General features: G+C 36.2%; 1 non-coding gene across 1 annotated transcript; it reads left to right on the forward strand.

Annotated features, from left to right (window-relative positions):
* Positions 1–2,891: 2,891 nt before the first annotated feature.
* Positions 2,892–3,025, forward strand: LOC118148425 (U11 spliceosomal RNA). Its single transcript, XR_004735229.1, has one exon. It is a non-coding gene; the product is annotated as a U11 spliceosomal RNA (small nuclear RNA).
* The last annotated feature ends 14,436 nt before the right edge of the window (positions 3,026–17,461 follow it).

Raw genomic sequence — 17,461 nt, forward strand, 5'->3', positions numbered from 1 at the left:
CAAAGAGAATGCTTCCTGTGTTTGCCCATTCAGTATGATATTGGCTGGGGTTTGTCATAAAAAGAGCTTATTATTTTGAGATGCATTCCATCAATACCTAGTTTATTGAGAGTTTTTAGCATGAAGCATTGTTGAATCTGTCAAAGGCATTCTCTACATCTATTGAGATAATCATGTGGTTTTGGTCTTTGGTTATCTTTATGATGGATTACATTTATGGATTTGTGTATGTTGAACCAGCCTTACATCCCAGGGATGAAGCCGACTTGATTGTGATGGATAAACTTCTTGATTTGCTGTTGGATTCAGTTAGCCAGTGTTTTATTGAGGATTTTTGCATTGATGTTCATCAGGGATATTGGCCTGAAATTTTCTTTTTTAGTTTCTCTGCCATATTTTGGTATCAGGATGATGTTGGCCTCATAAAATGAGTTAGAGAGAATTCCCTCTTTTCCTGCTGTTTGGAATAATTTCAGAAGGAATGATACCAGCTCTCTTTGTACCTCTGGTAGAATTTGGCTGTGAAACTGTCTGGTCCTGGACTTTTTTTGGTTGGTAGGCTATTAATTGTTGCCTCAATTTTAGACCTTGTTATTGGTCTATTCAGGGATTTGGCTTCTTCCTGGTTTAGACTGGGGAGGGTGTAAGTGCCCAGAAATTTGTCTATTTCTTCTAGATTCTGTTTTAGAGAATTTTATTTTTATTTTTTTTTTATTTTTATTATTTTTTTTTTTTTAGTATTTAAGCCCATTTTTATTATCTGCATAATGTAACCTTTAAAAGTATTTTTCAAAGTGTTTAAGTTTATGGGAGCAAATAAAGTATCCAAAAATGGTTAGAAAGTTCACAAAAACTATACAAACTCACAGATCGTCAACTGTAGTTTTCTCAAAGCGCATGCATAAGTCCTCATTGCACACAGCCACATTGCTCCCAACCTTGATGACAAGAAGAAAGGCTCCGAGGATAATCCTCCTCCAGGTGGTTGGACGAATGTACATAGAAGCACAGTGCACAAGTCTTTGGATATACACCCTACTTTTGATGACATCAGCAACATTTAGAATTTTTACATAAAACAGGGAATGTATAAATTCGTAAATCATTGTCTGTGAAGGATCACACATAATGTATTTTTCCATTTCGTCTTCCAATGGGTATACACGTTCATCAAATATTGTGAAAGATATATTTCCTTTTCTTTCCTTGATAAGAAAATACAACTCCAAGGCGACATAGTGTAGTGTCGTTTCAAAATCAGGGCAGCTGGCTGTGCTGTCTTCAAGAAAAATTGTCGAGCATGAACTGAATTTCAAAGAAAAATGATCCATATATATATGGTTTCTACAGCTGTTTTCTCCTATTTCTTGCGCTGTTTGGGATGTCCATGTTTCAGAAGAGCTCAACTCCAAGGAACTATCATCTGCTGAGTATTTCCTTCCTTCTGGATGATCAGAAGGGTCAGACTCCAAAGCCCTATCAACTGCTTGAGATTTCTTTGTTTCTGAATGATCAGAACGGTCGGACTCCAAAACCCTATCATCTGCTGGATACTTCTTTCCCTCTGGATGATCAGAAGGGTCGGACTCCAAAGCTCTATCATCTGCTGGATATTTCTTTCTTTCGGGATGATCAGAAGAAGGGTCAGACTCAAAAGCTCTATCAACTGCTTGAGATTTCTTTATTTTTGGATGATCAGAATAGTCAGACTCCAAAGCCCTATCTGGATAATTTTTAAATGGTTTCCGCCATGTTGTCCCAGCTGGTCTTGAATTCCAGAGCTCAAGGAATCCACCGCTTCAGCCTCCCAAAGGGTTGGGATTACAGTCATGAGCCACCATGCCTGGCCCTTTTTGTTTTCATTTTGTACCCTCTTTTCGTGTAGAGGTCGCTCTGCCTCCTATGCCGAGGCCCTGCAGCAGGCGGCTCAGCGACCTGCGGGCCCGAGGAGGGAGGGAAGGTGAAGCTAGGGCCGCCCATCACATCTCTGCCGTCCCCGCCGCCGGAGCCGCAGCTCCCAGCATCGCGTCTGCGGTCTGCAAGAGCTGTTTTAGAGAATTTTAAAGACAAAAAAGATCATATTTCTAGTCTTTCCTAGACTGTGACCATCAAACACACTATCCTAACCTTCAGATTAAGTATGGTGGATGCTGTGCAGAATCCATTCTGATAGCAAGCGGCAGCAGCAGTGGCAATAGCACCTCATTTGCAAGCATCTATCACTGTGAAAACAATGGCATTTAACATTCTGCAGTAGAAGTTGAGGTTACTACAGATGTGGCTATTTAGTTTTCCTTAAACTAACATAAGAAGAAATGAGAAGACATAAGAAGAAATTTCTTATGTCTCAAGTTTTATTCAAAAACTTTTCTGGAAATGTGGCACACCTCCCAAAATTCTTTAAATTAATGTCTTGAATTGTTATAGCAGAAGAGTGGTTTTTGTTTTTTGAAAACAACAATCAAGAAAGACTTTAAGAGGATTTTATATAGTTTTCATTAAATTCATGCCCTCCACATATGGCTGTGCCAAGTATGGGAGGAAATGGTCCAGACAAATCCTGCAAACTTGTGCCATGTACTTCTGACTCACAAGTGGATATTTCAGATTTTGGGTACTGTGTGTTTTTAGATTTTATTTTTTAGATGCCTGCCTATGTTGTTAACATTAGTCTCCAGTAGATATTTTAAAAGGTTTTATTCTACCACATTTGTCCTGAAGAAGATCCAAGGAAAGTAATTCATACACAAGCTATCTATTAAAATTTACTCCTGCCAGCCTTTGTAGCAGGAGCTATGAGAATTAAAATTAACAGATGCCAGAGTCATTAAGTGTAACGATGAATATTTATTGAATTGCTACTATTTGTGAAGTACTATGTTAAAAAAATTTAAAATGGCTTCTGTCGTGAGTGGCACACATAGAGCAACTCAATTGCTCTTCGTGCGGAATTGGCATCAAGAGATTTCGGAAGCATAATTTTTTGGCATTTGGGCAGCTGGTGATCGTTGGTCACGGCACCCAGAAAAAACAAAGAATTATATGAGTTAATCTCATTCAATCCTTAGTCAACACTATGAAGAAGGTACTGCTGACTTTGTTTTATAGCTTATAAAATTTATAATTAAATATAAATAATATACCCAAAGTCAAACAGATTTAAGTGAAATAGCCAGTATTTGAACCAAGGTTTGAGTTTTCAGTATCTAAATTGTTGGCCAGTGTATTCACTGGGAAGTGTCAGGCTTCATCTTCCAACCAGATGATTCTTCCTCCACAGCTAAGCTTAGAAGTATGTATTTATTTGTATTAGGAAGTCATTATTTACTACTTAATTGGAAAATTATTTTGCTTTTTTCTATCATTGCATCATTCTAATGTTGATGATTGGTTTTATTTAGTCAGTCGAAAGGAGATAAAGTGAACTGCAATTTTCCAAGCCAAAATCAACTATCCTTAATTCCAGCATGCACAAGTAATTCCTAATCAAATTTTAAGCAATTGCTCTGGCCTATTTTCAGTAAAGCAAAATGAAGGTCTAAGTAAAAATTATTTTTAGTTTCTCCTCACATAAAATGGATGTACTGATTGCTTAAACTTTAATGAATATTAATAATATACAAAAACACTCCTTGTCTATAATAAATATCTTATTAAAACTGAGGAGAAATGGGATAAAGATATTCTTATATTTCTTCTCCACAAATATACCCTATTGTGAAGACACAGGAAATAAAGTTTTCCCCATTCAGGAAGAGCCTAATCTATCCTCCTAGTGAATGTGTTGATCTTTTCGCAAGAAATTATATAGTAATCAAGGATTTTATTCTAATAGTGGGAATGTAGAAAATGATTTTTTAAAATTTAAAAACCATGAGTAAGAAGTGCAATGTACTATAAAAGCAACATTTTTTTAAAACCTGAAACACCATTTGTAAACCACTGGTAACATACACAAATGCAAAAACTCTTGACTCTTTGATGAAATGAACTCTGTGACCCAGTGGTATTGAAGAACTGTCAGGAACCAGTGAGATGGCAACTGAGAAAAATGTCACAACACAGATGGAATCTTACAGTGATTTTCTTAAGGGGATACTGAAATATTGGGATTGAGTGACTTAAGCAAATCCCAAAGGAATATCAGTCTCTCAACATGAACATGCTTCTCTGTGAAGGGCTTAGAATTATTAAACTCTGTGATAAACAAAGTAATACTCCATAAGACAGTTCTCTATTTGACTTCTGAGAAGACATATCATGTGTCCCTCAGAGACAATCAGGTAAAAAAATCACTTTATTCCAAGATTTACTTTACTACAAGTTACAAATGTTTATTTAGAGAATGTGAGAAAAGGATAGTAGGTGAGTTAAGACATGACTGCTTAATACAATGACTGTGTAATACAATGACAGCTCATGTACTGGTTTTCTAAAAGGCTAGTTTCAAATCAAATTTGAGTTAAATGCCACTTCACTGCAAAGAGCCATAAGAAACGATTCTCAACTTCCTAAGACTAACAATGTATTGAACAGCTACTACATAAAATGGCAGATTGGACAGATAGAAAGCAGGTGGCAAACTTTCTCCTCAAATCTTCCCAAGAAAAAGAAAAATTTGTAGGGATTATCACCAAACTTACACATGTATTTGTTTAAGCCTCGCCACATTTTTATTAGCATGCATTAATACAAAAAGTGATCATTAACACAATATAGACTGAACCTCAGTGCCTTACTTCAACAACTTAACCTATAATTTAAAAGGGCAAACTATTAGTTGTTTATTAGTTAACAAATACAAATAACATATGACAATATATAATAATTTTAGGGTAACAGTAAGCCTTTCCTTACCATTCTACCATTTCTGCCCTAAATTGCTGCTGTAGAAATCTGAGCATAGCAGGCTGTTGGAAGCATGATTCCTGAATATATACACACCAGCTGATGCCAAAAGCCATGTTTCTTCTGCGTGTGAGCAACTTGTGAAAATGCCTTTTGCTTTGTTTCATGCCTTTAGTGAAGTGAGGGACATTCACTTGTTTTTCAGAAGTATTTCTAAATGTATTCTAAGTGTTATTCCAAATGTTAATTTTAAATACTTCTATTTGTATACAAACTATAATAGAAGGGCTTTGCTTCTTAACCTGATTGCTGCCTGCTGTATTTGGGTGACAAGAGAGGGCACTAATGTATCAAAGGTTGTTATCATAGATGTTTCAAATAGATTAGAAGGCCTTGTACAGGGCAGGAAAAACAGACACTCTGGAAGTTGTTAAAGAGCAGAAGTGTCTGCAAATAGCAATTAAAGAAACAATGAGGGGACATGGGTGAGAATAGATATTGTAAGTATTCTGATTGTTAAAGAAAATTTGCCATTTTGATTAGGGCAGACCTAGCTCCAAAACTCCAGATACGGTTGTTTTGGTTTTTTTTTCGGAAGTTTATAAAAGAGATTGAGATGATTTTACCCGTCAGCCCTCATTCTCCATATGGTAATTTTTAAAAAATAAATCAAAGAAAGTTTGGCAATGTTTTTCAATTTTGGTGTGAGAAATGGGACTCAACATGTCACACAGACACCAGAAGCATAGCAAATCTCATCTAGTTGTCAAAATTTACTTTTGTTATTAATGAAGAGGCCTCCTGTCCACCAAGGAGACCTCATCATTTGTAGATTTGGCAGTGATGGCACTATCTGTGCCTTAAAAACACAGAATTTAAAAGGAAACAAAAAATAATTAGTCACCAATATCTAAAAGCCAGTGGCATTTATTTTTTATAAAGTAGTGATATCTGACTTCTCTTTAAAAAATTCAACAGATTATCAAGACTTAGCTTTTATTGCTACATGGTATTGTATCCAAATCTTTCTGATTTCTTATTGTGTCCTCAATATTGAAGCACTTTTGTCAATTCCTACTTATCATATTTACACTGTTGTGCTCTGTTGGAGAGCTTAGAATAAATAAAATATATTTTGTATCCATGCATTCTTAAATGTTGAAAAATTAAAGATGGACGTTGAAGGCTGTAATTTCTATTCACTGTCATAGTTAATTTTGTGACTTTTGCAACATTCATTATTGTGTGTATAACATATATCTATACACACACATATATGTTATATATATATAATATATGTGTGTGTATATATATATATATCTTACCCATCATTATATTCATTATGAGTGCTCAAATTGCTTCTTATTTTTTAACTTCTTTTCTTCCAATTTTGTTCTAGTGCTATATAAACCAGACACAGGAAGAAAATTTGTGTTGAATAAATACGTAGTAACTTTGCATATAGAGAAAAGGGAGAATAATCTCAAGGGAGGGATCACCTAGGTTGTAGTAAAATGTTTTGTACTGACAACAAATTGGTTCAGCTAGACATTAAATAGATCTCTTTGAAATAATACAGTCAATTCTTGAATAGCACTGGGGTTAGGGGAACTGACTCTTTCATAGTAAAAAATCTGTGTGCATCTGTTGGCTCCTCAAGAACTTAACTGCTAATAGCCTACTGTTGATCAGAAGGCTTACTCATAGCATAGTCAATTAATACATATTTTATATCTTATAAGTATTATATAATGTATTACTACATATAGTAAGCTAGAGAAAAGAGAATGTTTTTAAGAAAAAAATCATATATTCACTATTCATTAAGCAAAGTGGATCATCATAAAGGTCTTCATCCTTTTTGTCTTCACCTTGACTAGGCTGAGAATGAGGAAGAAAGGAAGGGTAGCCTTGTGGTCTCAGCAGTGTCAGAGGCAGAAGAAAATCCACCTATTAGTCGACCTGCCCAGTTCAAATCCATGTTGTTTGAGGGTCAGCTTTTCTGACTGAACATTAACACATTTAACATTTTTCTTTATAATAGTCTCTATCACTAATCTTTTATGTGGCAGACCACTTCCTTTTTTAAAATTTAAATAATTTTATTTATTTATTATTTTATTTTATTATACTTTAACTTCTGGGGTACATGTGCAGAATGTGTAGGTTTGTTACATGTGCCCAAATGTGTAGGTATACATGTGCCATGGTGGTTTGCTGCATCCATCACCCCATCATCTACATAAGGTATTTCTCTCAATACTATCCTTCTCATATACCCCCAACCCCTGCTATCCTTCCCCTATCCTCCAACCCTGCAACAGCCCTGTTGTGTGATGTCCCCATCCCTGTGTTCTCATTGTTCAACACTCACTTATGAGAACATGCAGTGTTTGGTTTTCTGTTCTTGTGTCAGTTTGCTGAGAATGATAGTTTCTAGCTTTATCTATGTCCCTGCAAAGGACATGAACTCATCCTTTTTTATGGCTCCATAGTATTCCATGGTGTATATGTGCCACATTTTCTTTATCCAGTATATCATTGATGGGCATTTGGGTTGATTCCAAGTTTTTGCTATTGTGAACAGTGTGGGAATAAACATACGTGTGCATGTGTCTTTATAATAGAATGATTTATAATCCTTTGGGTATAAACCCTGTAATGGGATTGGTGGGTCAAATGGTATTTCTAGTTGTAGATCCTTGAGGAATCACCATACTGTTTTCCACAATGGATGAACTAATTTACGCTTGCACCAACAGTGTAAAAGCATTTCTGTTTCTCCACATCCTCTCCAGCATCTGTTGTCTCCTGATTTTTTAATTATCACCATTCTAACTGGTGTAAGATGGTATCTCAGTGTGGTTTTGATGTGCGCTTCTCTAATGACCAGTGATGATGAGCATTTTTTCGTGTTTGTTAGTTGCATAAATGTCTCCTTTTGAGAAGTGTCTGTTCATGTTTTTTTGCCCAGTTTTTGATGTGGTTGTTTATTTTTTTCTTGAAAATTTCTTTAAGTTCTTTATAGATACTGCATATCAGCCCTTTGTCAGATGGGTTTTAATTAGATCCCATTTGTCAACGTTGGCTTTTGTTGCCATTGCTTTTGGTGTTTTAGTCATGAAGTCCTTGCTCTTGCCTATATCCTGAATGATATTGCCTAGGTTTTCTTCTAGGGTTTTTATGGTATTAGGTCTTATGTTTAAATCCTTAATTCATCTGGAGTTAATTTTTTTTTTTCTTTTTTTTAATTTTTTATTGGATTATAGGTTTTGGGGTACATGAGCAGAGCATGCAAGACAGTTGCGTAGGTACACACATGGAAGTGTGCTTTGCTTTTCTTCTCCCCTTCACCCACATTTGGCATTTCTCCCCAGGCTATCCCTCCCCACCTCCCCCTCCCACTGGCCCTCCCCTTTTCCCCCCAATAGACCCCAGTGTTTAGTACTCCCCTTTCTGTGTCCATGTGTTCTCATTTTTCATCACCCACCTATGAGTGAGAATATGCGGTGTTTCATTTTCTGTTCTTGTGTCAGTTTGCATATGAAAAAATGCTCATCGTCACTGGTCATCAGAGAGATGCAAATCAAAACCACATTGAGATACCATCTCACGCCAGTTAGAATGGCGATCATTAAAAAATCTGGAGTTAATTTTTATATGAAGTGTAAGAAAGGGATTTAGTTTCAGCTTTCTACATGTGGCTAGCCAGTTTTCCTGACACCATTTACTAAATAGGGAATCCTTTCCCATTGCTTGTTTTTGTCAAAGATCAGATGGTTGTAGATGTGTGGCATTATTTCTGAGGCCTCTCTTCTGTTCCATTGGTCTATATCTGTTTTGTAGCAGTACCATGCTGTTTTGATTACTGTAGCCTTACAGTATAGTTTGAAGTTAGGTAGCATGAAGCCTCCAGCTTTGTGTGTTTTTTTATTTTTTTGCTTAGGATGGTCTTGGCTATGCAGGCTCTTTTTTTTTGGTTCCATATGAAGTTTAAGGTGGTTTTTTTGCAATTCTGTGAAGAAAGTCAGTGGTCACTTGATGGGGATAGCATTGAATCTGTAAATTAGTTTGGGCAGTATGGCCTTTTTCACAATACTGTTTCTTACTAATCATGAGCAGGGAATGTTTTCCATCTGTTTGTGTCCTCTCTGATTTCCTTGAGCAGTCATTTGTAGTTCTCCTTGAAGAGGTCCTTCACATCCCTTGTAAGTTGTATTCCCAAGAATTTTATTCTTTTTGTAGCAATTGTGAATGAGAGTTTACTCATGATTTGGCTCTCTGTTTGTCTGTTATTGGTGTATAGGAATGCTTGTGATTTTTGCACATTAATTCAGGCAAAGCATTTCTTTAGAGAAAAGGACAATGCCCTCAAGTAGCCTTTATTGTGTGAAGGTGGGTAGAGATTCAACATAGTGATTAATAACAATTTAGCCAATGGTAACAGACCCCAGGAACATAGAAGAGAAAGGTCAGAGGAGACAGTAAATCAATTAAAAATTCCAGAGTCCAGAAAGGAAGAAAATATATTGGAAAATAAGATTTATAGTTGTTTGCCAAGAGGCAAGATCCAGGAACAGTTATAAGGTTTAATTTTGTGTTTGGTTTGGTTTTCTTCATCTAGGGTTGCTTTAATACACATATATGAAACCAAAATCTTAAAGATACTACTCTAATCTGCACTTAATTTAGGAAATTGAAAGTAAACAAATTTAAGTTATATTTTCTAATAACATACTTTGATTAGACTTGTATGGAAAACGTGTATCTTTGACTGAATTTATGGAAAATACTGATTACTATAATTAGAGTAGAAGATACTCTGTTTTCACTAGGTATACAATATTAACTATCTCAGACACTGGTGGTCTATAAGCAACTGATATTACTCATATTACAGCAACTTATACTTTTGATTATAATGAACGATTTCTGGATGTACCTGCACATATTTAGGAGATCTCTTATAAAATGTGTTCTCGGCTGGGCACGGTGGCTCACGTCTGTAATCCCAGCACTTTGGGAGGCTGAGGCAGGTGGATCACGAGGTCAAGAGATTCAGACCATCCTGGTCAACATGGTGAAACCCCATCACTACTAAAGATACAAAAAATTAGCTGGGCACGGTGGCGCGTGCCTGTAATCCCAGCTACTCAGGAGGCTGAGGCAGGAGAATTGCCTGAACCCAGGAGGCAGAGGTTGCAGTGAGCCAAGATTGCGCCATTGCACTCCAGCCTGGGTAACAAGAGTGAAACTCCATCTGAAAACAACAACAAAAAAAACTGTTCTCATTATTTATCTTTTATTTAACAACATTTATATTAATTTCAGAAAACAGTTTCAATGTTATTCTGATAAATTCATGTTGACTAGAAGGAAGTTGTACACATATATGCTACTTTTCAATTTCTGGGTTCCTTTGCCATTCCTTTTCTGTGCCTCTCATTCACAAATGTTAAAGTACCTTCAGTGGATTAATAATTTCTTTTACAGAACTAATGGGACCTCAAACAAACAATACAAAATCCAAACAAATACATTCACCGAAAAATTGAGCAACATGTTTAGAAACAGCAGAATTAGAATGTTCACAAACTAAGAGTTTATGTAAATAACTTGTATTTGCCCATATAAGGTTTTCTATATAAAGTATATATTTGTGACAAAGAATTTGGAATACTTTACATTTATCTTATATATTATAAATGGCAAACTGGAAACTCCATAGTTGGAAGTCCTGGTTAGTCACCAATGTGCTGTTTTCTAAGCTCTAGAAATGACTACTTGATTTATCTGAGCCTTTTGAAAGTAGGCATTAAACACGAATTTGTAGTGAGGCACCTATGATCTGGAGCTGTGAATATGTATAGTGATTTGTTTAGCTGTATGAGTTCCTAGAACATATAGTTTTAGAATGGTCCATGTTTGCCAGGCATAGCTGCTCATGCCTCTAATCCTAGGGCTTTGGGTGGCCAAAGTGAAAGAATTACTTGAGGTCAGGAGTTTGAGACCAGCCTTGGAAAGATAGTGAGACCATGTCTTAAAAAAAAAATCAGTGTGGTGGCACATGGCTGTAGTCCTAGCTCCTTGGAAGGATGAGGTGGGAGGATTATTTGAACCAGGAATTTGAGATTACAGTGAGCTATGATTGCATCACTGTATACCAGCCTGAGAAATAGAGCAAGACCCTGTCTCTAAATAAATAAATAAATTTTAAAAACTTACTTTCAAATTGTAGTTTCAAAGATGGATTGTAGTGCCAAAATGTTTTGCCCTTATATTTTATGAGTGCTGAATTGATGTCTAGTAACCATTTCTATGATGTGGTTCCTTCTCTTGAGATAGCCTCTTGACATGGATGATACTTTTCTTCCTTTAAACATAACATCTCACCTGAAAAATTAGGTCCTGACTTCTTGTGTCCAATTCTACATACATAGGGAGCCTGGAAGTTACCACTCTGACAACAAATAATTAGCTGGAAAGACTGAAAACTGAAAAGAGAATGTATTCCTAGAAGAGATAGGACACAGGCAAATTGCCCTCCAAATTAGAGGATCAAATAGGTAAATACTGGCAGTCATAGCTTATTGGAGCAGAGACTCCTGAGCAGCAGCTCTTCCACTGATGGAAAAAGTGTAGGGTCAAGCAAACCTATATTATAATTGAAACATTGCTTGAAGCTCAGTGTGAACAAGTATCAGAGTTTAAAACTCCAGGAATATCAAGTCCTGGGGGTCTTCCATATACTTCTGTGAATTTTACCTTCAGCAGCATAACTGGATTATCAGAGTAAACATCAGAGAAAAAAATCTCTTCTTGCTTCCAACAAGAGGAGGAGAAAAGGAATCATTTGAAAAACATTAGAAAATTCTGTTTGTATCAAGGCCCGTCCACAGGGGAAACTAATTAACCAGTACCTATTCTGTGGGAGTAATATTAAATGCTAACTAACCTGAGGACAAAGAAATACCTAACACCAGCCCTCTCTAGCTGTCCTATCTCACCTTAGATGAGAGAAAAATACTGAGAAACATTTGTGAAGTTTATGTTCAAGAGGCATAGGCTCAGTAAAAGAAAGAGACTAAGATGACATCACCACGATGGCAGAGTAGGAGATATGGACGCCTGTCCCTCACAAGAAAGCAAATATATGCAGCAATCTACAAACCAAAATAGCTCTGTAGGACCTCAAGCACCATAAAAAAATCTCTAGCAACACAATAGAGCAAAAGAAAATGAAATACTCACATAGAAAGAATTGCTAATGAGATTGGCATACCTGCGACACCAGAAGATGGGTAGGAACAAAAAAGAAAGGCAGAGCCTATAGGTATCAGCCACTCTGAAGGAACCATTAGAGCCCCCAGGTGCCTTCTCTGCAGAGGACATTGGTAACCAACTGAGGCAACCAACAGCCATTCCCACTGGGAAATCCCAGAGAGTGAGATGCAGGCTGAACACCTCTCCTTTATCAAGAACTATCCCATCAAAGTGAAGTCCAGGACCTGACAGCTTTACTGCCAAACATTCAAACTATCAATCTTTCTCAAACTCTTCCAAAATATTGAATAACAGAGAAAACTTCCAAACTCATTTTCAAGGCCATAATCACCCTTACACTAAGGCCAGACAAGAACACTATGATTAAAAAAAATTATAGGTCAATATCCCTAATGAATGCTATATGCTATATCCTTAAGAAAATACTAGGAAACCAAATTCAATAGTATATTAAAGTGATTATTCTCCACAATCCGGTGGGGTTTACTGCTGGGAATCAAGGATGGTTCACTTATGAAAATCAATAAAAGTAGTATACCACATTAACAGAATGAAGTACAAAAACCATGCAATCATCTCAACAGATACAGAAAAGAAATTCAAAAAAATTCAATATTTTTTCATGATAAAAAGTTTAAACAAATTAGGTATAGAAGGAATGTACCTCAACACAGTATAGGCCATATATGACAAACCTACAGTTAGCATCATAGTCAATGGTAAAATGGTAAAATTTTCTTCTTTGATATTAGGGAAAAAAAACAAGGATGCCCACTCTTACTAGTTCTATTTAATGTAGTAGAGAAGTCCTGGTAAGGGCAATTGAGAAAAATAAATAAAACCATCTAAATTGGAAATAAAATGTTATATTATTTCTATTTACACAGAACATGAACTTATATATAGACTATCTCCAAGACTACACAAAACACCTGCTATAACTAATAAGCAAATTCGAGACAATACAAGATGGCCGAATAGGAATAGCTCTGGAGTGCAGTTCCCAGCAGGAATGCAGAGGGGGAGTGATCACCGCATTTCCAAACATATTTTTACTGCCCACAGACCAGGAGATTCCTGGGCGGAAAAGCATTGTGAGTCTCCAGCATTACTGTTTAAGCCAACACAGTGGGTCTCTGCAAAAAACTCACACAGGTGCTGTTTCAACTGGTGCCTGGAACACCTGGGAGACAGAGTTGCCCATTCAACTGAAAAAAAGGGGGCTGAAATGGAGCCAGGTTATCTGGCCTGGCAGGTCCCACCCCCACAAAGACCAGCAATCTGAAATGCTCTGCATTGAGAGTTTCTCAGCAAGCACAGCTGGACCGAGGATGATCCAGCTCTGTGGGGGGAAGGGTGTCTGCCACTACCGAGGCAGTCCGCTATTACTGAGGCAGTCCACCGTTACCCAGGCAGTTGCCATTACAAAGGCAGTCCGCCATTACTGAGGCAATCTGCCATTACTGAGGCAATCTGCCATTACAGAGACAGTCCGCCATTACGGAGGCAGACCTATACCAACAGGGCCTAGCGTCCCAACCCTGGAATGTGCAGATTCTTACAGCCTCTCAGCTGGAATCTGCTTAAGCCTACCAAACTCCCGAGGAAAGGGGTGACCAGCACCAGCTGGGACCTGAAATGAGAAAACTTCTAGAGGAAAACATAGGAGAAGAACATTAGTCTAAGAAATAATGTTTTAGACATGATCCCAAAAGCACAGGCAAAACAAAGAAAAAAATAGACAAATGTGATTGCATCAAACTGAAAATTTCTGCATAGTAAAGAAAACAACAGAGTGAAGAGAAAAGTGATAGAATTGGAGAACATATTTGCAAACTGATAAGGGGTAGATATCTGAAACATAAAAGGAACTCAAAATCTAAATAGCAGGACATCAAATACTGGATTTTACAAATGGGCAAAGGACTTGAAGAGACATTTCACAAAGAAATGGTAGTACAAATGGCCCACAAGTATGTAAAACAATGCTAAACATCACTAGTCATCAGGGGAATGAAAATTAAAACCACACTGACATATGTCTAACATTTCCTAGAGTATTATTTAAAAACTTAAACATAACAAGTGTTGGCAAGGATGTGGGAAGAGGAAATCCTTACACACCATACATGGGAATGTAAACTAGTACAGCTGTCATGGAAAACAGTATAGAATTTCTCTGAAAAGTTAAAAATAGATCTACCACATGATCTAGCCATTCCATTACTGGCTATATGTCAAAGCGATATTAAATCAGTATGTCTAAGTGATATCTGCACTCTGATGTTCACTGCAGCTTTATTCATAAGAGCCAAGATACGGCATCAAGCTACAGGTCCATCAGTGGATATGCAGATGAAGAAAATGTGAAATATATGCACAAAGTAATACTATTCAGACTTCAGACAGAAGGAGGTCTTATTAATGCTGTTTCCTTTCATCGCAACATCTTTGTCACTTCTGGATCCGTTCTGATTGTTTCCTCATTACGGTTCAAATTTTTCTTCTCTTTTTCATACTGATAATTCTTTATTGACTATCAACTATTGTGAATCTTAACTTCTGGGGATATATATATATATATAAACACACCTGAGCTTTGTTTAGGAATGCAGTTTATTTATTTAGAAATTATTCTTTTAGTGGGATCTTTATGGGTTTTGTTTTCTGAAATTTTGTGAGTTAGGATTGAAGAAGTGTCACCCTAATTACTCACTGCTGCTGAAGCAAGGCTCTTCTTTCCAATATTCCTGTTTTCCAGTCTGGATTCTGGGAAGAGGCATTATTTCCATTCACTTATGACTACTGAAAGTTGGTTTCTTTAAGCCATTCGTGAGTTCTTTCCTGAATATTTAATAAAATACTCATTTGTAAAAATTACTTTAGATTTATTTTCAGCATATATTCCATCTTGAATGTTCCACATGCCTTTGATCAGTAAGAATAGTCCTCATTTGCTGGTTGTAGTGGTTTATAAATTTAAATTTAAGTAAAGGTGGGAGAGAGTAATTCTCATCCATGATTTTACGTCATTTCTATTTTTTCTCTGTTTGAACCATCATTGCATGTGAGGTATTAAGAATTCCAAGTATGATGTGGATTTGCTTTGTTCTTCTTTTGTTTGAGCAGTTTTTAGTTGAAACTCCGACATTAGGAATAAACATAATTAGGATTTTTATATCTTCCTGATTCATTGCATGTTTTGACCTCCATATTAATTTTTTCTGATAGATGTACAATTACATCAACTTTGTATACTTAGTGTTATGTAGTGTTTTTCTTTTTATATTTAACTATCTTTGTCTTTATATTTAGTGTCCATCACTCATAGGCTGAATAACGTTGGATTTCAGTATTTAACTTATACTGTCTTTTATCTGGAGTATATTGTCCAGTTATACTTACTATAATTATTGATTTAGTTGGCTTTAAATCTACATGCTCTATATTCATATATATTTTTCCACTTATTTTTTCATTTATTTTCCTGAATCTTTATATTAGTATTACATTTTATCCAGCATCTTAGTATGTTAGCATTCCATTTTTTCCTTTATTAGCATTCCTTTTACTCCTTTATTCTAGCTCATTTTTAGCTCGTTGAAGAATCCCACACTGCTTTCCACAACTGGTGAACTAATTTATACTCCCCGCAATGGTGTATAAGATTCCCTTTTTCTGCAACCTTGCCAGCTTCTGTTATTTTGCGATTTTTTTGTGAATGGTATCTTGTTGTGGTTTTGATTTGCATTTCTCTAATGATCCATATGCTAAGATTTTTATTCACATGATTGTTGGTCACATGTATGTTTTCTTTGCAAAAGTCTTTGTTCATGTACTTTGTCCACTTTTTAATGGGGTTGTTTCTTTTCTCATGTAAATGTATTTAGTTCCTTATAGATGCTGCATATTAAACCTTTGTCAGATGCAGTTTGCAAAATTTTTCTCTCATTCTGTAGTTTGTCTTCTCGCTCTGTTGTTAGTTTCTTTTGCTGCTCTGAAGCTCTTTAAGTTCCCATTTGCCAATTATTGCTTTTGGCATCGTCATCATGAAATCTTAGCCCATGCCTATGTCCTAAATGGTACTGCCTAGGTTGTCTTCCAGTGTTTTTATCATTTTGGGTATTACATTTAAGTATTTGATCCATGTTGAGTTGATTTTTGTATGTGGTACTAGAAAGGAATGTAGTTTCGATCTTCTGCAAATGGCCAGCCAGTTATCCCAGCACTATTTATTGAATAGGATGTCCTTTCCTTAATTGCTTGTCAAAAATCGATGATCAGAGGTGTGCAGCCTTATCTCTGGGCTCTCTATTCTGTTCCGTTGGTCTATGTGTCTGTTTTTGTACCAGTACCATGCTGCTTTTATTATTATAACCTTGTAATATAAAGTCAGGTAACATGATGCTTTCAGCTTTGTTCTTTTTGCTTAGGATTGCCCTAGCTATTCAGGTTTGGTTTTTTGTTTTTTGTGGTTTTTTTTTTTTTTTTTGGTTCCAAACAAATTTTAAAATAGTCTTCTCTAGTTCTGTGGAAAATTGTCATTGTTAGTTTGATAGGAATAGCATTTAATCTATAAATTGCTTTGGGCTGTATGACCATTTTAACAATATTGATTCTTCCAATCCATGAGCATGGGAAGTTTTTCCATATGTGTCATCTCTTATTTCTTTGGGCAGTGTTTCATAGTTCTCCTTGTAGAGATTTTTTTATGTCCTTGACTAGCCATATTCTTAGGTATTTTATTCTTTCTGTGGCAATTGCAAATGGGATTACATTTCTGATTCAGCTCTTGGCTTAGCCGTTGTTGGTGTTGAGGAATGCTAGTGATTTTAATTCATTGATTTTGTATCCTGAGATTTTACTGTAGTTGTTTATCAGCTTAAAGAGCTTTTGTGTTAGGAAAGCTTTCTAGATATAGAATCATATTATCTGCAAACAAGGATAGTTTGATTTCCTCTCTTCCTATTTGGATGTACTTTATTTCTTTTCTTCTCTGATTGCCATAGTCAGGAATTCCAATAGTGGGTTGAATAGGAGTGGTGAGAGAGGGCATCCTTGTCTTGTGCTGGTTTCCAAGGGGATTGCTTTCACCTTTTGCAAATTCACTATGATGTTGACTACAAGTTTGTCATACATGGCTCTTATTATATTGAGGTATGTTCTTTTCAGATGTATTGAGAGTTTTTAACATGATGTTGGGAATTTTATCAAAAGCCTTTTCTGCATCTGTTGAGATAATCAGATGGCTTTTGTATTTATTTCTGTTTATGTGATGAATCACATATTGATTTGTGTATGTTGAACCAACCATGCATCCCAGAGAGAA

Source organism: Callithrix jacchus, chromosome 1 (assembly GCF_049354715.1).
Source record: "Callithrix jacchus isolate 240 chromosome 1, calJac240_pri, whole genome shotgun sequence".
Taxonomy (NCBI): domain Eukaryota; kingdom Metazoa; phylum Chordata; class Mammalia; order Primates; family Cebidae; genus Callithrix; species Callithrix jacchus.